A 25058-nucleotide genomic window follows, 5' to 3' on the forward strand; every position below is an offset into this window, starting at 1 on the left:
AAATCAGGGTTTTCGATAGTTCCAATCACAAGTATAAGAAAATAACCAACAGTTGCTTGCTGAGATGCTGCCCTATTGATTATTACTCAATTTTATTTCATAGCGACGTTGCATTTTGCCGCCCAATTAAATCGATCGACTACAACCAAACGAACCAATCACAGCGCGAGCGTCCCTCCGAGCCATGGGAGCTGAAGTGCTGTAATGAGATGACAGCTGATGGTTCTCGGGGGCAGTTTCACTGACTGAGCTCTCCCACTGCACTGCGTAACACTCTGGACACTAAACAACACTTTTACTTCATAACAGCTCAATAAAACAACGCTAACAATAAGTTCCTAGCTGGGAAAATGAACGTGTTTACATCTGTATGGACTGGGATGAGTCTGATTTGATGCTGCGCACTCCAGAAAGGAAAGTCCCACATCACCACACGTAAAAAGTTGGATATGATTCATGGGTGATTCTAACGGATCCATGCATTTGTTCCACTCTAAACGGCTCTAAACAGGTAAGAAACACATACGAATAATGTCATATTTTGGTGTTTTGATGTTTTTTTTGCTTAGGGAAGGCGTAAAAAAAAGCACATTCCCATGACGGGGGGGGGGGGGGACTTCCATCCCGATCACTGGAAAGAGACACATTGGAAACTTCAGGTTTTTTCTTTGAACAAATGAATGTACCACTACCTACTAGTTAACAGACTGTTAAACAAGACAGCACTAGTTTCCTCTCCCCCACCTGTTTACACATGAAGTAGCCTGTTTGTATAGCTCTTTTTGAAAACCAAATGGTGAAGGACTGACAGCTATAGACTATACTGACAGTGGTTTTTGGGCGTATGTATATTTTCCAGAGTTTACTAACAGTTGCAGCTAGAACTCTGTGGTGGACATTATGAATGGAACTCCACACATAATGTGATTGGAAAATAAGATGATAATCACTTTATAGTAAATTCACACAAGGTCATTGAAATGTGTATTTATGTCTGTCCTATACAGTACACATGATACACTTATATGCACACAGCTTTGCTACACATAGGCCCACTTTCCTTATTAGCCCTAGAATGGCTGTGAACTGATTACTGATTACCTACATTTCATTAGCCTTGGATAAAGAAGACGTGTGTTTTTTATCAAGTCTGACTTTTATCAGACTGGATTAATAAGTCAGACTCAATAAAAAAAAATACATCTATGATAGTTGGTCCAAGGCTAACATTTCATGTATTCCATGAATTTTCATTTCCTGGAACCCCCTCAATGACTCCTGGGGGTCCCCACATGGAGAACCACTGCATGAGAGCTCAGGTTCAGGCACATTCTTTTTAGGGCTCAGTGCCTTGCTCAAGGGCAGAGTTGGTGCAGGGAGGGGACTATAGATGTACTACCAGCCACCAGGTTTGTGGAATAAATTGACATGCACATTGGAACAACTTAGTGTCGGGCTGGAATCAGACTAGCGACCTTTCCAGTTTCCACTCCAGTCACTGATCAGCCTCGCTAGTCGCGACGTACGTGAATCCATCGTTTGTTTCATCTGTGAGCGCGGTGAGTTGTTTATCCATGCATTCCACTCAGGATGCTATGCACCATACTATGCTCAGTGTTATGACTATACTGTACATCATTATACATTAGAGCATTTGGTTCTCAAACTGTACAGGCCAAAATAGTCATATTTGAACAAGCACTTGGAATTAGGCATTGCATTTTGTTTGACTCAGTTCCACAGATGAGGTGTAGCTTTTTACCTCCTGGTGGTCCCAGTTTGAGAACCACTGCATTAGAGGAGCAGTGGAGTTGACTACTGTTCTTTAGTCTATATATACTATAAACTATACCCTTACCAATCGGAGAACCCGTTGGCGGAATCTGTCTTGACTCTTGACAGATCATACAGTTACTATTCTTATACTAACACATGGGTTGCATTCAAATGTACTGTCTCAAACAGTGTGTGCAATGACTCAACAGGGCATGATGTGTCTCCACTGATGGCTGGGAAGCGCTATACGTGACCTTCTGGGTCATGTGTTGTTGCGTCAAGGTCAAGGGTGATACTTGGTTGTCTCGACTGAAAATAGAGTAATGATAACGCATCTAGGGCTGTCACGATTACACATTTAAGTTGACGATTCATTGTCACACAATTAATTGCGATTAACGATTTAATTGTGTTTTGTTTTTAAATTGAACATTGGAACATACAATTTGTATTTCTGTTTGCCTTTTAGGCTTCGTTGTCACAAATCCCGCAGGGCAGATATGAGAAATAACTGAAATCTAAAACTTTAAATCACTGACACATTTAAATTTAATTTAATTTGTTTCTTTCCAAAAATTTACAAACTTGTAAGCAAAAATGTACAAGCTTGTAAGCTTACAACACGTGTACAACACTAACTTTGTGACGTGTTGTAAGCTTTTAGATCAAGTGACGTGTTGTAAGCTTGTAGATCTGCTATTTTTGAAAATGTATGGACATTTTTCAACCTGGAAAGTGGCAACGATTGATGATTATGCAAAAATAATTGCGATTATGTCAAATAATTGCGATTAGGCCTGCGATTATGTAGTAATTGTGACAGGGGCCTAAGCGCATCGCCCGGCGACGTGCTATGACTCTATGGACCGTATTTTGTGTGTCATAAGTAATAGGTCTTATTACTTAACTTAAGACCTGGAGGCGTGGCCAATGATGTTTAGCTATTTTGAGTGGCCAAGACCTGGTACTTAAGATTATTATTATGCTACCTAGTGGTATTGTGAACGGGACTGATGGGCCCTGTGGTCTCCACACACAGAAGAGACTCACACACAAGACAGACAGACCCACTTGTAGATGGCTAGACACTCTGTGCTATAAAAGGATATCTTCTTTATGCTAACTATTGTGTAACAGACTGTATATTAATAGAACTTTGTGCTCTGTCATGAATAAGTATAGCAAGCCACTTGACCTCAGGTCAGGATTGTTCTCTCATTAAAGTCTGTAATCACAATGTAAACACAGGGCAGCCCAGTGTTGCTGATACTGTAAATGGTTTGTTTACAGTACACTGGTAAAACAAGGCCTATATTTCCAATATTTTCATTGTTTTGAGGAGCACCGGAATGGTTATTTTCCTCACGTTTATGTATGTGAATCAATATACCTCATATAGGCATATATAAACAAATTACAGATTGGGTGTTAAGCGTCAAACAAGTTATGGATGTTAACAATTCATCGGAAATCGATTCATCGTCATTAAGAAATTCTGCGGTTGGTTCTATCAATTGGACGGTAATGCTGTCTGAACGCACATGTGGGCCGCCCGGTTAAAAAAGAACCCCCACCTTGGTAGCCACAGAAACGTCTCTGCTTCTGCATGTGATGTGACGGACAAGACAGTGCACTTTTCATTTCGTTTTATTCCTCATAAAATATGCCATAACCTAGGGCTGTATCTCAAACGGTTAAATCAATATTTGATTAAAAAGAAACGCTGCTTTTAAACTAACCAGTTAATCGATCGATCAGGTTATCATCAATGAATTAATTAATCGATAATTTGCATCACTAAAACAAGTGCCTTCTTTTCTTATAATTATGTATAAAGCTCAGTAGTAATCGAGAAGACACTCTTCATTCAGCACGATAGCCTAATGAGAGGCTTCACACCCCTCTATGGCAGTGGAGGTTTGTAACGGCCAAGCCTCAGCAAAGACAAACAGCTGAGATTTGTCAGTCTTGTCATTTCAACAGTGATTGAAACTAAGGCTTCCTGTGGTTTTGGTGCAATCATTTGGCTGGTTGAAACTAATCTTTAGCAAGCATTTCAGTTCTCCTTTGTACCAGTTCTTTAGAGTATGTTCTGTTTTTATTTGAGCAAGTGGTTAAAGAAGCATGCATTGCTCTTTCTTATGGCGGTTCTCTAATCAATCACGCTAGTGCTACACGATTTTTGCTAGAATTGAGATCGCGATTCTCATTTTTTCCATGACAGCCAACTAGTGCTGCACGATTCTTGCTCAAATTTAGAAATGAGATAGCATAGCTGTCTGAGTCTAGATCGCGATCTTCTTTCGATTAATCGTGCAGCACTACCACACAGAGGTGGTACGTACGGTACAGGATGGTAAAAAGTTCCAAATCTGAAGTAACATTGTCGCGTTTAATCATTGAATACATACATTTCTTTCTCTGTTCAGCACTGCAGGCCTCTTTCCACTCTCTTTTGAGGTACTAGGAGAACTGTGACTCGCCTTGTGTTGAAGTCAGTCTCTGTCAACTAAGACCCTAGTTGAACCCCTCCCTGCTGGTCATGACATGCCATTAAAATATCCATTATCAGGGGTTGACACTAAGGTCTCAGAGGCACTTGCCCGTCAGGCAAGTACAGGTCATGTTCTACTTGCCCAAAGGTCATGAACCACTTGCCCGAAAAGTTAATCGTGATAGGTAAAAATTGGATTACCGTTCATTTTAACACATATGTTTTTAAACTTTTTATTTTACTTGCATATTCTGGGACTAGATATGAGATATGGATAAATATTTCAATATTACAATAAATATTTCAATAAATAGCTATTTTTATTTCAATAGCTATCGTTCAGCTTGTAGATCTGCTATTTTTGAATAGCCAGCATGTAAATGGATACATTACGCACTACATGGTTAAAATGATTGTGATGCTACAATGACTACTTTTAGTGGGAACCCCCTGGGAACCCTCCAAGGATCCCTGCTGAAAACAAGAGTTTGCTGAAAACAAGAGTTTTCAGCAGGGACGGATTAACCCCCACGAGGGCCCGTTTGCCAGTAATTATTTGGGAGGCCCCATAGCACACGTGCACGTGAAATCTTTTTGTTTTTATCATGATTTTTACCTAAATTTAACAAAATCAGTGGCCAGTACCGTGGGGTCCAGTTTCCCCCGAAGGGCCCCTGAGAACCAAGGGCCTCTGGGCCACGGCCCCACTGGTCCAGTGGCTAATTTGGCCTTGGTTTTCAGGTTCCAATCAAGTCAGCCATTGTGGAGGCTGGCATATTACAAAGGATGCTAAACAACATTCTCTCTCTCTCTTCCACGCTCTTTGTGATGTCGATTAAAAGGTCTATTGTTTAACCATGTCCATGTGAACCCTAGCGTTCCTATCCTGGGGCGAACATTGGGCAAAACCAGCACATAGTAAGCTCTTGGTTGATCTTGTAGATCGGTTTAAGTTTTTGGGGTAGGCTAGGCTAATAATAATAATTAATTGCATTTTTATAGCGCTTTTCCAAGTGCTCAAAGCGCTTTACAATGGTTCATTCATTCATACATTGGGAGGTGAAGTGGCGAACAGTCGACGCCAGCGTCCCCACTTGCTACATTCACACACCAATGGTGGCAAGCTCACACCAACCGATTCATTGGAGGCAATGTAGGGTTCAGTGTCTTGCCCAAGGACACTGGACCGGAGGAGCCGGGATTCAAACCGCCGACCCAGTGATCATTGGACGACCTGGTCTACCTCCTGAGCCACAGCCGCCCTGATATATAGCAGTCTGCTGGGGGGCTCCCGTCAATGAAGTATGCATGCCAAAACAGGATAGTGAGGATACAGGTCATCAAACGGTTGCTGTACTGTACTGTAGTGTTGATTTCGTCGACTAAAACGAAAAATGTTTGTTGACTACCTTTTTTCACTGACGGAAATTAAACAAAAAATAAAAACAAAGTTGTGATGACTATGACTGAATATATTGACGATTTTGTCAACAAATAAAAACTAGACGAAAATGAGGAACTAGTGGAGAAGAGATCCAGTAGAACTAAAAGACAAGTCATTTCATATTTAGTTGCATGCTGAAAATAGCTGCTCTACAATCTCATTGTGAGCTTGTAGATTGTCTATTTTCATGCAACCAAGTGTAAAATCAACCATTACGATGCCATCAAGGCATCGTCGAAATACAAAATCAACTATTTTCAGCAAAAATCGTGTGATATTTAGTCGACTATTACAAACTAACATTAAAACATTTCAGATGACTAAAATATGACTTCAACTAAATTCAGTTTGACTCAAAAGATGACTTTGACTAAATTTGCGGTCAAAATCAACACTGCTGTACACCGTACCGTGAGCGTGACCAGCTCAGTGGCCTTGAGAGGTTACAGTGTCCGCCCTGAGATTTGGAGGTCGGGGGTCATAACAAAGACTAGAAAAATGTGACCCAGTGCCTCCTTGCGTGGCACTCTGACTCAGCGTCACGGATTGGATTGGGGGCATGTCCCTGTGACATACTAGCGTCATCGTGCACGTGCATGATGTTGTTGGCTTGAAGATCACCCCAGCGGGTGATGGTCGATGTATACAGTACATTGAGCTTCAGTGCGTGCTGTTGGATTTGACCGAGATTCTGCTTGGATGTTGTGCTGGATATTGCCAGCTGACTAGACAGCTTGGGACACAATGCTGCTCAAAATAGACGCATTTGGCTTCATAATGGCGTTTCACATTGTCACAGTTCACAATAGCTACTGTCTGACTGTAAACGAGACCCATTATAGTTCATTTGTGAGAGTATGATGACCACATAAACATTACTTTAAATTATCCCATCTTTTGTTGAAATTAGCTGTAGTATCTCACGGACAGCAATGTGCTAGTGATGAAGAGTGTTGCCAAACTTGCCATATCTGCTTATTATAAGTGACCTTGACCTTGTTTTTCTGTACAGCTGCTTGTACAGCTTGTGTTACTGTTGGTAGTTGCGGGTTGCGTTTTTTTGGGCTTGTTCCTAAAGTGTTCTGACCGGGCACCCATTTTGGTGTTAGCATCATGTTATGCTTTATCTATTGAAAAATAGCAGATCTACAAGCTCATATCGCGCCACCGAGTGGCGCGATACGAGCTTGTAGGTCTGCTATTTTTGAAAAATCGAAGAGCGACTGACATTTTTAGAATCTGATCTCAGGTCAGAATGGGTTCATCAGACCAGTGTGTGTCCGGCGGAAACCTCGTATGAATCTGATCTCAGGTCAGAATGTGTTTAAACGAGTGGTTCTCAAACATTTTCATGTCAAGGAACCCCCAGAATAATAATATGTATTTCCCTGTGGACGCCCATCTAAACATATTATAACAACACAAGATTTGTGTTGTTAAAATGTTTCTAAAATATTCAAAATATTTAACTTTTTCAAGATCTCTGGAAAATAGCAGGTTGTAAATCTGCTATTTTCAAATAGCCCATCCATGTTTATTTAGGGATAAAGTGGTTTGCAGGGGAACCCCCTGTGTGAGTGATCATGTGGCCTGGTAGTCTTCTTCTTTTAGACTTGTTTGTCAGCTGTCTGCTTGTTTCTCTCACGAAATGGCAACACTGCTCGTGACTGATGAACTGCTCATTGTGATTGGACAAAACGGGAGCTTGTCTGTGTCAGTTGAGGAGTGACGGCAAAAACAGAGGCGACAGTATAGAGCTGACATCCTCAGCTAAAGAAAACAAAGTCAAGGACAACGTCAACTGAGCCACTTAACTACCTAACTACCTAACCACTAAAGAACTAATAATAAAATATCATGCGAGCTCACAGCACATTGTGTCACGCCGTGTTGTGAGATTGTAGATCTTTTGGCAGCAGTTTTGTAAAGATTTACAGAAAATGGGGATGCCAGACCTTGCCAGGGTTTAAAGTGGTTAATTGGTTTAATTGACAAATCCGTGATTTTCCTCGCAATGCAATGATGCAAAGTTTGCAAACATACCTCATTATATCTCACAATTACCTGAGAGGTGCTGATGATGTTTTCTTGAAATAATTGATTCAGAAAAGGAAATAACAACAACAAACTATCAAGACAGGGTGTAATAACTTAAATAGAATTTCATCTATGACAGGGTGTAATTAGTTAGTTGCTGCGAGAGTGAGGTCTAGCCAACACTGACTCGGGATTCCTGGATCGCTGCCCTCCACAATTTCCTATCCAACATCAGGTTCTTGAGCTCTGCAGTGTTGTCAGCCAAGCTGTCACGCCCGCGGCACGTCTACATAGGTGGTACGCTTCTTTCCCCTCCTGGCAAGTTCTGGGTGTAATAACTTATATTGAATTTCATCTATGGAGAAGAGATCCAGTAGTTTTAGTAGGTTTTGTGCATGTGTCTCACAAATGGATCTACTGTACAAGCTCACAAGGTGTCACTGAGCTTGTAGATCAGCTATTTTCTGCATGCAACCAAGTGTAAAATCAGCCATTACGACGCTATCAAAATTCAAGGCCCGTCAAAATACATTTTCATCGACAAAATCAACTGTACATTTATTCAACTAAAACTAGACTATACACTGAAACATTTCACTCAAACAATGTGATTAAAACTAAATGACATTTCGTTCAAAAGAGCTGACTTGCTGTCAAAATTAACACTTCTTCAAGCTGAAAATTGTACAGCACCGAGCACTGGTCATCAATGTCATGTTTGATCCTCCCGGCTGTGTCTGGCTGTGAGCCTGTGACAACCCCGTCATTTATGACCTGATGTTTAATACCATAGATAGAACTTGAGTTGTTTCCGATACAGAACAGCTGCCGATACTGCTGATATTGGTATCCGTATCATTTATTCCTAGATCAGTGCAATTCCGGGTCCATTTGGTTCCATTTGTAGTGTACACTCTCAGAGTTGTAAGGGGTATTAAGTCCCTGGGCTACTCTTCGAGCTGTCTGGATTATACTGTCCTAGATGTGTTTAACCCATTCTGACCTGAGATCAGATTCATACGAGGTTTCCGCCGGACACACACTGGTCTGATGAACCCATTCTGACCTGAGATCAGATTCTAAAAATGTCAGTCGCTCTTCGATTTTTCAAAAATAGCAGACCTACAAGCTCGTATCGCGCCACTCGGTGGCGCGATATGAGCTTGTAGATCTGCTATTTTTCAATAGCTAAAGCATAACATGATGCCAACACCAAAATGGGTGCCCGGTCAGAATGGGTTAAATCACACACTGGTATGGCAGCGCAGCAGCCGTACTCGGAATTGACCGATACGCAAGTTATGGAATTGGTATCGAGAAGGAGGAAATGGTACATCTCTAGTAGAGCTGCTAGGCTATTTGTGTTAATGAAGCAGGTGACACAATGGTTATGCACAGCCACAGTTGATAGGTTCAAACGTTGCAGTCATCGGTAAATAAATGCTGCACGTGAGGCTCGTGAGCACTCTGAATGCGATATATCCAAAGCGCTCCTCCGCCCCTAAAAGGCTTTCTGTGAACAGAGACACGGCCCCCGTAACTCTCAAGTTAATTATGTTTCATCAGCGGAGGGCGTTGGATATGAAATGCCTGCCAGAGAGAGACCCCAGATCACTGCCTGTCCATGTACACCACGTTGAATTATTGAGAGCCTGGTTTCTCGTATCAGTGGTGAGGATGATGGCGATATTTGACCCCGTTTGTGTGTCAGTTTGCACACGTTACACGACACACAACACATCAACACCTGGTCCAAACACACACATTCATCATGTCTAAACAAGTAGACTCGTCAGGACTGTGATATCCATTGATTAGGCATCACCTATTGCACTCACTCTAAGACCAGAGGAGATATAGGGTAAGATGAGATTAATCAAACTATATTCTTTGTTCCTTTTATTGTTTAAATTGCTAGATTAGGTTTTCACAGCAGTGATGAATCACATAATAGGGATGGGAATTTGAACCTTTTTCTTTGTAAGTTTTGGAATGTGGGCGGTTAAGCGTTTTATGACGTCATATCAATGAATAAAGTTGCACTCCTACACTGTATGTGTGTGGGCCTAAACACATACAGTACGTTAGGTCTGTATGGTCTGTATGGCTGTCTTCTGATTTATTCCATCAATATTCTATATCTATCTGTTCATATTTTGTAATTGTTTTGATATGACTTAATTTTGGGTAAGTAATTTGGTCCTAAACGGCCTTCATAGTCCAGTTTTTGGTGAAGAAGTGACCACCGAAAACTACAACATGACGTCACGCTGCGGTGGTCACCTTCACACAACACATCTCTCTGGTCACCTCTTCACTGACCATGACTACGCCTTTAGAGACACACATGGTTAAACCATTTAACCGTCCCATCCCTACATGTAGAATATACACGTAGATTGTAGAAGACAGATCAGAGTATAGTAATGATATAATATAGTAAACAAATACAAATAAATAAACAAATCCACTAACAAGCCATGTTGCATCACGATTCACGACTAAAGTGAATTACAGCTTGGGAAAGTCTCAATTTATTCTCCTTTTTATGGCCTTATTATGTAATCTTCCACAGAGTTCTTGGCAGGTCATAACCAGAACAAAACAACAGCAGCATTCTTCTCATTCTTCTGCGAGCCGAGCTTACGTTCAAGTGTATCTAAGCGCAGGCAGCCAGGGGACTGACTGAATGTGAACAGGGAAATGATAGGAATGAGACATCTGAGAAATCTGCTCCGTAGATACTCAATAACAACATAAACACTATAGTATCCCCATTCTGGGCATGGCACACGTGTAAGAGCATCATTATTGCACCGTGTGAGACAGTAGCCTGACGTGGCCAAGTCTCATACCATGGATTCACTGATGCTTCCTCCCTGGTTATGACCCAGTCACTGGAGGTAACCGTAACATATTTTGATGAAAATGCATTGCTCCTACGGATGTTGTCCTTTCGTCAGTGTAGTTGTCCCATGTCCTGGCGGTTGTAAATGCTTGTTTACCTCTGGATGGATGCTGTAATATCACAGGCTGACTATGTAGGTCAAACACACATCCTGAATCAAAGTGTCTTGTCGGGTTGCCGTCGTATGTATACCGTCGCAGTGATCCGAGTGTGGTGGACTGGGTCTTTTTCTGTTCAAATGATGTAATTATTTTCTTTTGGCGGATTCATATAGGATCATGTTGGGGGATCCCTTGTTTAAATATGATCATTTTGGCCTTTGGGGGGGGGGGGGTCCCCAGTTCAAATATGATTATTGTTTGGGGGGTCCCCAGTTCAAATATGATTATTTTTGGGGGGGGGGTCCCCGGTTCAAATTTAATTTGGGGGGTCCCCAGTTCAAATATAATTTGGGGGGTCCCCAGTTCAAATATAATTTGGGGGGTCCCCCCAGTTCAAATATAATTTGGGGGGTCCCCAGTTCAAATATAATTTGGGGGTTCCCCAGTTCAAATATGATGGGGGGGGGGGGGGCACTGAACAGGAGAGTGGTCACTGGTGCAGTGAGTTGTGTGAGTCAGGGTGGATCTTTTTTTCCTGTGAGTTCATGTGTTTTGGTGAAGTCTCACAGGAGAGAGACATGATGTGCTTACTGCTTACGTAACCACGGGGCTCATATGAGAGCTATTAGTCGTCCTCTTCCTCGCCCCGCACGTTGTGTGGGCGTGGCGGTGGAGCTTCATCATCATCATCATCGGTGTTTTGCAAGATAAATAAGCAACCAGGTCCATGAAAACAAGCCCACAACAAGCGACTACTAGGCCACATCGGACATTTGAAAATAGCCGATCTACAGGCTCACAAGTTGTGAGCTTGTAGATCTACTATTTATATTTTTAGGTGGAGTGTTCGTGGACAGATCCATAAACTCACTTTTAGGTGTGTGTGTGTGTGTGTGTGTGTGTGTGTATGTGTGTGTGTGTGTGTGGGGGGGTCCTTGACATAAAAATGTTTGAGAACCACTGGTTTAAACAACATTAGGAAGCAAGCCCAAATAAGCAACTACCGGTACACTTTAGAAACAAGACCAACTACACTTTAGAAACAAGACCAACTACACTTTAGAAACAAGACCAACTACACTTTAGAAACAAGACCAACTACACTTTAGAAACAAGACCAACTACACTTTAGAAACAAGACCAACTACACTTTAGAAACAAGACCAACTACACTTTAGAAACAAGACCAACTACACTTTAGAAACAAGACCAACTACACGTTAGAAACAAGACCAACTACACGTTAGAAACAAGACCAACTACACTTTAGAAACAAGACCAACTACACTTTAGAAACAAGACTAGGGATGCACCGATCCGGCTTTTTGGCATTCGATACCGATTCCGATACATGGGGGTCCAGTATCTGCCGATCCAGAGTACCGATCCGATACCCTATGTCTAATGTATAATGTAATGTATTTAATACATTATTATATATATTATATTATATATAAAAATATAATATATTATTAACACGTGGATTAATAATATTGGTCAACCACGGCGATTTCTGAGGGTTTAACATTCTAAGTACAAATAAAAGCTGTGCAGTATTATGCACTTTCATAGTTTTTATTGATTTAATACGCAGATTACGTCTTTGGCCACTAGGGGTTTTTATTATTATTATGCCTATAATTATTATTTTTGGTTTATAATCCATAGTTACTATGCATAATAATATTATGCCTATAATTATTATAATAATTATTATTTTAGGTTTATAATCCATAGTTACTATGTATATTATTATTATTATTATTATTATACATAGTTTTTTGATTGATTGAAATATTTATTAACAGTTTGTAGAATTTACAGTACATTTTAAGCACAAACTCAATACTATGGATTATAAACCAGCTAGGCCTACACATAAAAGGAAAGTTGTAAAGCACAACCACAATTTAATTTATTTCTGACGATAGTCAACCACATCATTTTGGTTTCTATTCCTTTTATAACTCTAGTTAATGTTCTATTCAGATATTATTCAATGCATCATTGCCAGCATTAGCCCCATATGTTCCCTCTCCCTACGCACATTCTGTAGCTACTGTGGGCCAGCATACTCAAACTACTATTATTATTTTAATATTCGGAATCCCCGCACGCACGCACGCACACACACACACACACACACACACACACACACCAACGATCCCTTTGCTGCAACGTTAGCTTGCTAGCCTAGCAATGTTGTGTAGGTAGGCTACTGTTGATAGCTTTAGCAGCTATCGCTAACATGAGGAACAGCAACAACAAGTAGGATGTAATTTAATGGAGGCTTTGGCAACTGTCCTCTTTGGCTCTCCGTGTTCATCGGATTCTTTATCTTACATAAAGAAATACGAGCGACCTGCTAAAAAAGTTAAGAACACAGCGGGGGGACACCCGGGACAGAAGTGACAGAACGAGACAGACAAGTGTAGTGCACAGTGACTGAGCGCAGCCCGAGCCCCTCCTCTCCCTCGAGGATCAGGAGGGAGAGGGCTGAGGGAGCGAGGGGGCTGTTTGACTGTGTGTGCGCACTGGGAAGGAGCATGTCTCAAGTTCCAACGGGAGAACGGAGCGGCATCTGACTGGATCGGATAATGGATCGGCCCATTGCCACCGATTCCCGATCTAGAATTTTAGCCTGGATCGGCGCCGATCTCCGATACGAGTATCGGATCGGCGCATCCCTAAACAAGACCAACTACACGTTAGAAACAAGACCAACTACACTTTAGAAACAAGACCAACTACACGTTAGAAACAAGACCAACTACACGTTAGAAACAAGACCAACTACACTTTAGAAACAAGACCAACTACACTTTAGAAACAAGACCAACTACACGTTAGAAACAAGACCAACTACACTTTAGAAACAAGACCAACTACACGTTAGAAACAAGACCAACTACACGTTAGAAACAAGACCAACTACACTTTAGAAACAAGACCAACTACACTTTAGAAACAAGACCAACTACACTTTAGAAACAAGACCAACTACACTTTAGAAACAAGACCAACTACACGTTAGAAACAAGACCAACTACACTTTAGAAACAAGACCAACTACACGTTAGAAACAAGACCAACTACACGTTAGAAACAAGACCAACTACACTTTAGAAACAAGACCAACTACACTTTAGAAACAAGACCAACTACACTTTAGAAAATGAAAAAAAAAGCAACTCTGATTTTCATCATTCATCACCTCATCATCATCCTCACCTCACCTCTGGGGTCTCAGGGAACCCCCCCCCCCCTCCCTCCCCTCCGCCTCGCAAACACTTCCCAGTCTCCTTGGCGACGGAGGCGGGGCCAGCTTTGAGCAGGGACCCGGCCAGCTGGGGATTGGTCGTCCTCTGTGTGGAAATGTTGATACAAAAGAGCAGTGATGGAAGAAGTGCTCTAAACAGAAATACTCTGTTGAGTCTGTTACTCGTAAAAGTTTGGTATTCCTACAATGTACTTGAAGTCGGCTAGTCATTATGCAGAAATGTACCATTTCACAAGTTTTTAAAACATATACATATAATCTTTTGAAAATGGCCGATCTACAAGCTTATCTCACAACGCGTCGCAATGAGCTTGTAGATTGACAATTTTCAAGTGGGGCTGAAGTGGTTCATGCTTGTTTTTGTAATAATAATCAAGATCTACAAAGTAACTAGTTACTAAAGCTTTCACATAATTATAGTGGAGTAAAAAGTTAAATATTTGCCTCTGAGAAGTAGTTGAGTAGATATAAAAGTATTGCAAATTGGAAATGCTCCACTAAAGTAAAAATTCTTCAAAACATAGGTACTTAAGCACTAAATCTACTTAGTTACTTTCTAGCACTACAAAAGAGCAGCTCCACCCTTTGTGAGCGACATGTGAACCAACGGCATTAATATTCAATACATGCACGTCAGGGAGAGAGGAATGAGAAAACATTCTTTCTCTGTGTGTGACTGTGTGTGTGTGTGTGTGTGTGTGTGTGTGTGTGTGTGTGTGTGTGTGTGTGTGTGTGTGTGTGTGTGTGTGTGTGTGTGTGTGTGTGTGTGACATCATGTGACTGTGTGTGTGTGTGTGTGTGTGTGTGTGTGTGTGTGTGTGTGTGTGTGTGTGTGTGTGTGTGTGTGTGTGTGTGTGGACCACATTTTCCTCAGACCTTGTGAGCATGACCACATTTCACAAGTATTGAAAAGTGAGGAAAACAAATCAAGGACAATTTGCTTGCTCCTCAGAAATCAGGATCGTTAGCCTTCTTTTCCTTCCGTTCTTTTTTTTATTAAAGAGAGAGGGAGAGAGAGAGAGAGAGAGAGAGACCCAGAGAGAGAGACAGAGACAGAGAGAAGAGGTTGACATGCAGCAAAGGGCCTCGGGTTAAACTTGAACCTGGGCCAGCAGTGTGAAGGACTACAGCATTATTCACGTGGTAACAGACAGTGGTATGCACTCTTAACACGCGTGAGCCACCTGGGGCTGTTCTTTTTTTTTGGGTTATAGGGTTACAATTAAGTGAAGTTAAGTACTTTATTTATTCCCCGTGGGGAAATTGCTCCTCTGCTTTTAACCCGATCCCTACCATTTTTGGAGCAGTGTCTCCAACATGCAGATAGGCCTGTCAATTATTACATAATCCTAGTCAGATATGTAATTTTTAATTCATAAATGTTCCAACATTGTCCAACGACAGAATCACAATTCAATCGTTAATTGGGACTATTTGAGTTCCAATGAATCGTCAAGTAAAAAAAAGCCCTACATGCAGTTACAGGACATAGTAATAATCTTTCTCAGTGGTTGTCAAACTCTTTCGCATCAAGGACCCCCAAATTGATTATGTACTTGGCCGCAGACCCTCCATCTCAAACATGTTTGGGCCAGGGACCTCCAGAAGCAAAGTTTGAGTTAAAAATGTTTGCTTTAAAAAAAATATATATATATACTATACTGTACAGTATATGCAAAGATTTGTTGAAAAAAGTTGGTGAATACGGGCAGAACATGCACACTCAGGAAGGCCGGGGTTGGTTCCACCTCAAAACATTCTTTGTTTAGTTTAGTAAGACGCCCTGAGGGTGCACGCATCTGACTGGGTGACGGCAGACTGCTGGGCGAGCGCTGGCGCTTTGGCATGGGGGGTCAGATCAACATATGGAATGAATTCTGTACTGGCCATATATGGTCTCACGAGGCGTGATGGACTGATGTGATGGCGTGCGTGACATGTCACAAGGCGTGATGTCATAATCTGAAACCTATGGTCGCAAAAAACTGTGCTTCAAAATGTCAAGTGGTTTTTTATTGATTGATTGAATACTTTATTAGTAATTTTTTTTTAAACAAGCACGGAGGTACAGTAAAACATTTGGGCTGAAAGGATAACACAAATAAGTCCAGGATACTTGTTTCCATTGTGGTCCTATGCATTCAATTAATCAACGGAGCATACTAGACATACTAAAATATGAATACATGTCATCAACAGATACAAATAGCTACAGTATATTGTCAGAGGAGAAAAAGAAGAAAAAGCTGGCAGTGTATAACTCCTCATTTCAAGGGGATTTAACCCATTCTGAACGGGCACCCATTTTGGTGTCAGCATCATGTTATGCTTTAGCTATTTAAAAATAGCAGATCTACAAGCTCATATCGCGCCACCGAGTGGCGCGATACGAGCTTGTAGGTCTGCTATTTTTGAAAATTCGAAGAGCGACTGACATTTTTAGAATCTGATCTCAGGTCAGAATGGGTTAATCAGACCAGTGTGTGTCCAGTGGAAACCTCGTATGAATCTGATCTCAGGTCAGAATGGGTTAATATCCATCTCCCCTTTAGTTTTCTGACAGATGCTTTTTCAGGCCAGTGTTGAAAGAAGCCAGTCTGATTCACTTCATTGAATGGATGGTGTCTGGGCATTCCACATTTCGGTGGCAGAGTAGTAGAATGAATATTTTCCCACCTTTGTGCTGAATTTCATAACGGACAGTGAGCACTGTACTGTAGCTGAAGAAAGCATGTTTCATGTCTCTTGTGGAGTCAGGTGGTGTCTGGCTCCACCATGGGAACACACAGCAGGCCTGCCCTGCCTACTGACATCATGAGTCAGTGTGGGAGACTAGACTGTCTTTGCTTCTTCCTATAAACCAGTGGTTTAGAATCTTTAATTTTAATAATAATCATTTATTTTGAACTGGGGACCCTCTGAACTGACAAGCACTTGGAATGTAAGAGGTGAGGCATTCAATTTAGTTTGATTCTGTAACTTCCACAGATGAATGTTGTGATAAACGGCTATTTTAAAATTGTCTTTTTCTTTTTCTTTATACTTTTTATGCAGTAAAGGTCTTTCTTTCTTTCTTTCTTTCTTTCTTTTTAAGGTGTTAAAAAGGGACTTGATCGATGTTGAGAAGAACCAGTGGTTGCTCTAAATGCTTTCTGAAATGCTCTGTGATTTTGTGCACATTGGGTTTGTTTGCAGTCTGCCCATCTGCAGTAGAACGGGACAGATTTAGGAAAGAAAGTGAAACAGCATTTACTTAATAAATAAATGCTAAATGTGTTCTTTTTTGCCCAGCTGGCTGAGCAGACTGTGCTGACTCATCTGCTACGAACTCACTATAAAGCACACTTCTCTCTTTAACCACTTCTGCAGTGAACTGTTTTATACCTCTGCTATTCAAAGTATAGCTAAGCCAACGTATAACTAATTTTAGAGCTTGTAGACCGGCTATTTTAGAATTTTTTGTGAAAACTCTTGAAATAATGTGAATCATTTTCACCAATAATGACACGCCCAAAATGAGGGGACACCTGACCAGGGGTGGTGGTTAATAATATCCCATTCTCTGGTCTGTTATGTACAGTATAATGTGGATGAATGACTTCATCACTCCACTGATATATGCTAGTATGTTTTGATTGATTGATTGATTACTTTATTGGGCAAAAATATAAACGGCAAGGAAGTACAGATACAACTAGAAAAAGTGCCCCTCGGGGAACAGGTCTCCACCAGAGCAGGTCAGGTTGTGGCCTCCTAGTGGTACTACAATAAGCCACAAGGGTGCCATTTCTTCTTACGCCTTGGATGGCAATTGGATGATATGAGGCATTTTGTTCCAAAAACCTGTTGGTGACAGGACAATGTGAAAAGGGTGGGATATATTCCTCAGCCTAGTAGGAAAGTCTGTGAAAGATTTCACCTAAATTGCACGCTGCGTTCATGATTTGAGGCTTTTTGTTCAAAACGGGCCAATCCTGCAAATTCTGAAAGCCAATGATAGCCAATCAGAATGGAATATGAAATATCGGACAGATCTGTCTTGAGCACATGACTATAGAGATAGTGTGTAACGATTTGCGGGATTTTTGGACAAAATATGGAGGAGTAATATAAAAAATAATGTTTTTTGTTTTTACAAAAGTCTGCCTCCTGGTGGCAAGCCGTTCTGGAAGGTTTGGGGCAGAGGTTCATCGTTGGCATCCAGGGAGTGTGTGTGCAAAATGTGGCATCGACCAGGTTAGCGGTGCCAGAGATTAGCTGTACACAGACGGACACACACAGACAAACACACACACATGGACACACGGACAGACACACGGACGGAGTGCAAAACATACTCTCTCCCCATGCCTTCGGCCTGGTGGAGACAACAAACTTGGGCTAAAAAGGATTACACAAAAAAGTCCTGGGGGTTTCCATTGTGGTCCTATGTATTCAATTAATTATGACGTGAGTATGGTACATGCTGGAAAATATATTGAATAGCTATATTTACAAAGGAGAAGGAAAAAAAGAAAAACAGGAACGGGAAAACGGGGAATCTTTCTGTATTTTGTCATAATTATGTATCATTTACCCATGATGCTGCATCTCAAGGGGATGTCCCTTCAATACAAATCTGAATCTGAAATGATGGCACGTCTGTGCAGTCGACCTCACAGCCTCACATCGGTACAAGACTGTTGACATTACTGACCACTATTTCCCAGAGCATGGTGGAAACAAATGGAAATCATGTGGATCTCACGATCCACCCGAGTCTTAACATAAACATAACATAACATAATAACGTAACATTTTAACAAAGTTATGGATAGCTTTATTGCTGTTTCACAGTCATTCACGCTACAGTAAGCTTCCCATTTTGACATTTTCTAGTTTAACCCAAACATTGAAACTATAGCATACAGCATTTGGTTCTCAATGTGTGGCCTAGCTGGCCAGGGGACCCCCAGCCCTGCCCTCCTTGTGGGGGTACCAGGGGGTCGCCAGCTAAATCATTTTAACCACTTTCCATTTATACGTTGGCTATTCAAAAATAGCAGATCTACAATACAAGCTCACAGTGCATTTCGTACCACGCTGCGAGCTTGTACAGTACATCTGCTATTTTTGAACATATTTGATTCTTTTTTTTTAACACATCTTCTCTTCTGGGGGTCCCTGGCACAAAACATTTTCAGATGGGGATTCAAGGCCAAAAAACGTTTGATAACCATTCACCGCAGTAGTACTACAGCATGTGACAGGGTTATGTCATCATGACACAAAGCAAGTGTTGTCCCCTGGGGAGAGATGATTTATACTTGAGCACGTACGTACGGTATGTCGGCTATTTTGGGCGTGCTTATGAATCACAGGCTCTGAACAAGCATGGCTGCTGTTGACAACTGTCAGCCAGACATGTGTGTGGGGGAAAAAAAAGACCAGACAGTGAAGAGAAAAGCGGGACAAATGTTTCTGTTGTGTGCAACGTCCAGAACCATCCAGTGACGGCTCAGCCACCTGTTCTGGGCTGCGCTGCTCTGAGTCCAACCAACCAAAGCAGGGTTTATTTTTATTGTTGTGGATGCAGCATTCTGACTAGAAAGGACACAACAATGAGCCATCGATCGGTTCAAACAATCAGGAATATCAAAACCTCCGTCCGCCCAAACCCCCAGCGCACTCCAGAAGATTCCACCCACCCACCTGCGTGTGTGTGTGTGTGTGTGTCTGGCAGTCTGAATGTGATGGAATGTGTGTGTGTGTGTGTGTGTGTGTGTGTGTGTGTGTGCGCAGTCCTGGCTACACTATATTGGCATCAGATGTCCTGCCACCCGTTCAAAAAAAACAAAGGCAGTCAGCAAATGTCTCTGCCTCCCACACACAAATGCATGCATGCATGCATGCATGCACGCACGCACGCACGCACGCACACACACACACACACACACACACACACACACACACACACACACACACACACACACACACACACACACACACACACACAGTCACACACACGTCTCTGGTAGTTTACAGTGGATTCTATCAGATGCCAACTGTTGCTTGTTTTCTATCTTTTTTCAGTTGTGATGTCAGCCCGCATGGAACGACCTCTGAACCACATGAATACAGTGTAATGTAAGTATTACACACACACACACACACACACACACACACACACACACACACACACACACACACACACACACACACACACACACACACCTTGGACTTTCTTAACTAATATTACACAATTTGGCCAATGTTTGACCATTTTACAGTACAGTTTGTTGATTTATTTTATATATTTATTTTCTTTTTAGAGGTATTAAGGTTGTTAATTGTCACTTTAGAAATGTGCCAATGTCTTTTATACACTAACTTATGTTGCTTTGTTTACTGTTGAGAGAGAAAACAATGATACACATTAATCAAGTCACCTGGGGGACCCCGCCCCCCAAAAAAGAAAGGAAAAATAATCAGTTTGAAAACCATTGGCCTAATCTATACTCTGTTTACTTTTGGCTTGCCGAAAATAACTGATCTTTTTGGGAAGTGACGCTCTCGAGCGGCGGTGTCTAAGTTAAGCTTAAAATCACACAAACCCTACCTACAGCATCCCTGTTCTGGTGCTCATAATCAGCAGAAAATAGCCTCATCTACAGGCTCACAGCTTTGTTCTGTATATCAGCTATCGTCAGTGAAGAGATCCGTCATCGAGGGAAATACTAAGTGGACCTAGTATAGAGCCCTGGGAAGCTCTCCGGTCATCCCAAGTATATAGGGTCTAATACCAGTCAGGCAAGAGCGGTGCCCATGGGGCAGACAGTTGGTGCTTTGTCCCACTGTCAGCTGTGTGTGTGTGTGTGTGTGTGTGTGTGTGTGTGTGTGTGTGTGTGTGTGTGTGTGTGTGTGTGTGTGTGTGTGTGTGTGTGTGTGTGTGTGTGTGTGTGTGTGTGTGTGTGTGTGTGTGTGTGTGTGTGTGTGTGTGTGTGTGTGTGTGTGCACGTGACAGCTGTTGACTCAATTTTCTGTCATAATCCCACTACCTTCCCCAGGACAGTGCCAAGTGGTCCACAAGAGAGGAGACCCGCCTCCCCTCTACGTTCATTGGTCCATGTGGCGGTCCGGTTTAATAGACGTGTTTTGATACATGTTGTTGATACACAACACGTTTTGTCCGGTCGTGACGTACAGAGCTGTTCTCAAACATTTTCTTCACGTCGAGGACCACCCATGTTGTTAAGTACTGTATTAGGCCGCGATCCCCCCCATTTCAAAAGTTCTTATTGTGCTAGGTGACCCCCGGAGGAAAATATTTTAGATGTTTAGTTTAGTTTAGTTGTCCAAAACTGTTACTTTGTAGAAAATGCAAAGAAGAGCCTGTGTTCCAATGGATCCAATATTGTTTAGTCATAAGCTCTTGTTAATACTTCAATAAATAACACCCATAGAAACACGATGATTACTGTAAACAAAACATCATCATGTGATAAATTGCATGGTATGGGAATAGCATAGACTGGCATAATCGTCGATACCGGCATTTTAATCAGTAACGACAGCTTTCAATATCAGTATCGGAACGACTTTAAAGATTGCCCTCTGTGTTTGGGTGTGTTGTTGACTTCCTGAAGCTGTGTCACTTATGAGTGCATCATAAATGTTTCTATTGTGTTAATAATTTTATGTCTGTCTGTTCTTAGGCCACTGGACCCTGTACTTTGTCATGTAGACTTGTATGGCACAATGTGAGTTTTATGGTCTGGCTGAACATGCACAGCGAGTGGGTTAATGGCTGGTTAGTTCATGGGACACAAATTGGGTGTCATGGTTTTGATTGAGTGGCGTTCGTTCATTGTACTCTCTCTTTATTATAAGTCATTACTGAAACGCGAACGCACGTTACAGTAGCCCCCCCCCCCCAACAAAAGAAAAGTGTACTCCCCCTTAATATGAAGTATTTAAGGGGGGAATTCCCCTCCCCATTGCAAAGATTTTATGTCAGGCCCTGAAGTTCACCTACTGTAGGTAAGCTCTTGATCTTGGTCTCAAGGTGCGTTCAGACTTGGGTGGTTAGAGCGGCGCGATTACATACTACAAAGTCAATGCAAAGACGAGAATTGCGCGAACGGGCCCGGCGCGACCTGGCGCGGTACAAACTGGACGAACCGAGGCAAATTTATATATATATATATTCAGGTCTGAATGCAGCTTAACGTCCAGGAGGATAGCTTGGAATCCAGACTCTGATTCGCTCAAGAAAAACAAAATCCACTGAGCGGACTGAATCAGTCTGGATTCCAGGCTACCTGTAGGATGTGTAAATGCTTGTTAGGTTTCTACTTATAACCTTGTCTAAACGGCATCATAACCTACTGGAAAACCGAGCAAATACAACTCTCTGTCTGTAGGCAAGTATGCGGAAAGAAATGTGAATTTAAATCCCCTCCCCGCTGACACACACTCTCTCTCTCTCTCTCTAACCCCCCTCTCTCTAGTTACACTAATTACACATTAGTTCCAGGTGCGGTGCTGTCTGCCTGTTTGAGTTGAGCTCAGGTCTAGTGAACCGACATTGTTGTGTTTGTGCATTCGCCTGCTACTGAAACCCCTGCCTTCCTGTTGTGTCCAACTGTCCATTAATGGTCCCCGTGTTGTCTTTCCTCTGTCAGAGGCTGTGCACGTTCGCCCTTCACTGTCCTCCTCTCAGCTGTTCACACTTGTCTGTTAATAAAGCAGTGTTCAGCAGCACATATTTATATTAGTTTCAAGCCCTGTACCCACACCAGAGGGTCACCATTCCTTGCAACATGCAACTACTTGCAACCATTATTCCCAATGGCATGCATGGAGTTGCATTGGTGTGGTCTGTTTTGTTGCAAGGAGTTGCATGGAGTTGCATTGGTGTGGTTTGGGCCTTAGTCAAAGTCTGAGTTTGAATAAAATTCCTATAGTTTTACTATTTTCGTCATCTGATATGTTTCAGTCTATTTTTAGTGGACTAAATATCACAAGATTTCAGTCGACTGAATCTGCAGTTGATCTAGTCCAGCGGTTCTCAACATGGGGGTCGCAACCCCTATGTACACATTTAGTACATGCATAAACTTTCCTTAATGATTATATCTGGTTTCAGTATTTATTTATCATGTATTGTCTCTATTATTAAGGTTATTGTAGCGGCCAACGTTGAGAACCTCTGATTTTGTTGACTAAAAAGTATTTTGTCGGGCCGTGTTGGCAATGGCATCGTATGCCTGATTTACACTTAGCTGCATGGCGATAATAGAGGGTATGTGCATGCTTAAAGTGAATGGCACATCGTGTGGCAAATCGAGTGGCAAAGCAACATGCAAAGTGAGTTTAATGTTATTTAATGCTAATCAGATATGACTTCTCTGTGTGGATGCATGGGCTGTCAAGGCCAGAAAGTAGTTTTTTGCCACTCAGTAGGCCTTCCTGCGTAACTTCCGGGTTTGATGATGATGTCAAGCGCGCATACCCTCTATAGCAGATCTACAAGCTCATATCATAGTTTTTAGTCAACAACAACCCTTTGATGTTCTCCATGAGAAATATCGAAGATCTCTGATCTCTCAGAAAGCATTCATCATTGTCACGGACACTGCCTGGTGGTGGAGACCTTACAGCATGCTGTATGTCCAAAACTGTTACCTTTCAGGAAACGGAAAATAACCTGTGTTCCCAAATGTAGTCATTTAGTCACTCGCTCTTGTTAATACTTTTCATAAGTATTACATATTTCTAAAATAGACCAGATATTTTTGTCACTTCATACAACAAATATATGAGATGATGATGTGTTGTTCAAATCATTGTCTTGCCTTTTTTGTCACTCGTGTAGAAAAACGTCAACCACAAACCAGCTGTTGCCACAGGCGGGCATGAAACGCGACAGTTTCACAGGGCCCGCTTGTTGCTCTGGCTGTCAGGTAGAGCAAAACGACGCATTACCGATGTGAGGTTGTAGATCGGCTATTTTGGGGCGGGTGACACAAACATAGTGCATGACACAGCATGATTCAGGCAGCAGTGTCAGAGTGTGCAGACAGAAGGTTAATCAGATTGGTTTCATGAAGTCTGACTCTTGAGTCTGAACGGCATAAAACTACATGGGAACTAATACGGGGAAATCAGATTTAAATCACATTCCTTATCCCTAATGTTTGTTCATACTGCATGAAACCAATCTGACTCCGATCTGGATAGGGAAGACACGTCTTCAGAAATCTGATTAGCATCACATTTCAAAGCACCCAGGAATGTGGTTCCCATCTGATTAGCGAACACTGGTTTCTTTCCATGTGTTTTTCTTTTGCTGTTCAGACGTGACAAAATCTGATTCCAATCAATCGACCTACAATCTATGTGAACATGACCTAACAGAGTGCAAGAAGGAACAGATTCTAAACACTCATAGTTGTGGTAATAATGGTGTACACTCCATTACATTGTTTATTTCAAGATGGCAAATTAATGCATTAATTCATTATTTTACTTACACACAAATGTATTCGAGACATTGAGTCATTAATGTCTCTTATGATTATATACCAGACACACTCCCATAGAAAAGATGACGCTGTTTATATATTATTATTAGTAGTATTATTATTATTTATATATATATATATATATTTTGCAATTGTTGCTTTTTGTTAGAAAACAGACTGTAGAAATGTCACAGAGAGAAGGGAGACATGAAGGGAGTCGGATTCAAACTCTGATCCTGACAAGTGTGCTGTATGCAGTTTATACTTGAATGTGATTGCATTCATTCTGTTGCATCCATGCCAGTGGTCAAACTAAAAGGCAAAACAGGTGGTGGGGGGGTTATAAAATCTCAAGAGACACCTGTGTATGCATACTAGTAATTTGCGCACGATTTCCGTATCCACTCTAGACCCAGACTGATCCCAGTCTGATCAAAATGGTGCGTTCAAAAATGGTGTGAGTTGATTTGGAGCAGTTACATGCATTATTGCGTCTTTTGCAACATCGCTGGT

The 25058-nt window shown here is 41.7% G+C and overlaps 1 protein-coding gene across 3 annotated transcripts in view; it reads left to right on the top strand.

The window, feature by feature from the left end:
- Positions 1-280: 280 nt before the first annotated feature.
- dnmbp (dynamin binding protein) overlaps positions 281-25058 on the top strand; it is a 90479-nt gene continuing 65701 nt past the window's right edge. For all 3 annotated transcript variants that reach the window (XM_083787901.1, XM_083787902.1, XM_083787903.1), the window contains exons 1-2: positions 281-511; positions 20113-20166. The gene's annotated coding sequence lies outside the window, so the exon portion shown is untranslated. The remainder of the gene's footprint in view (positions 512-20112; positions 20167-25058) is intronic.

Source organism: Protomyctophum parallelum (genome assembly GCF_964188405.1).
Source record: "Protomyctophum parallelum genome assembly, chromosome: 17".
Taxonomy (NCBI): domain Eukaryota; kingdom Metazoa; phylum Chordata; class Actinopteri; order Myctophiformes; family Myctophidae; genus Protomyctophum; species Protomyctophum parallelum.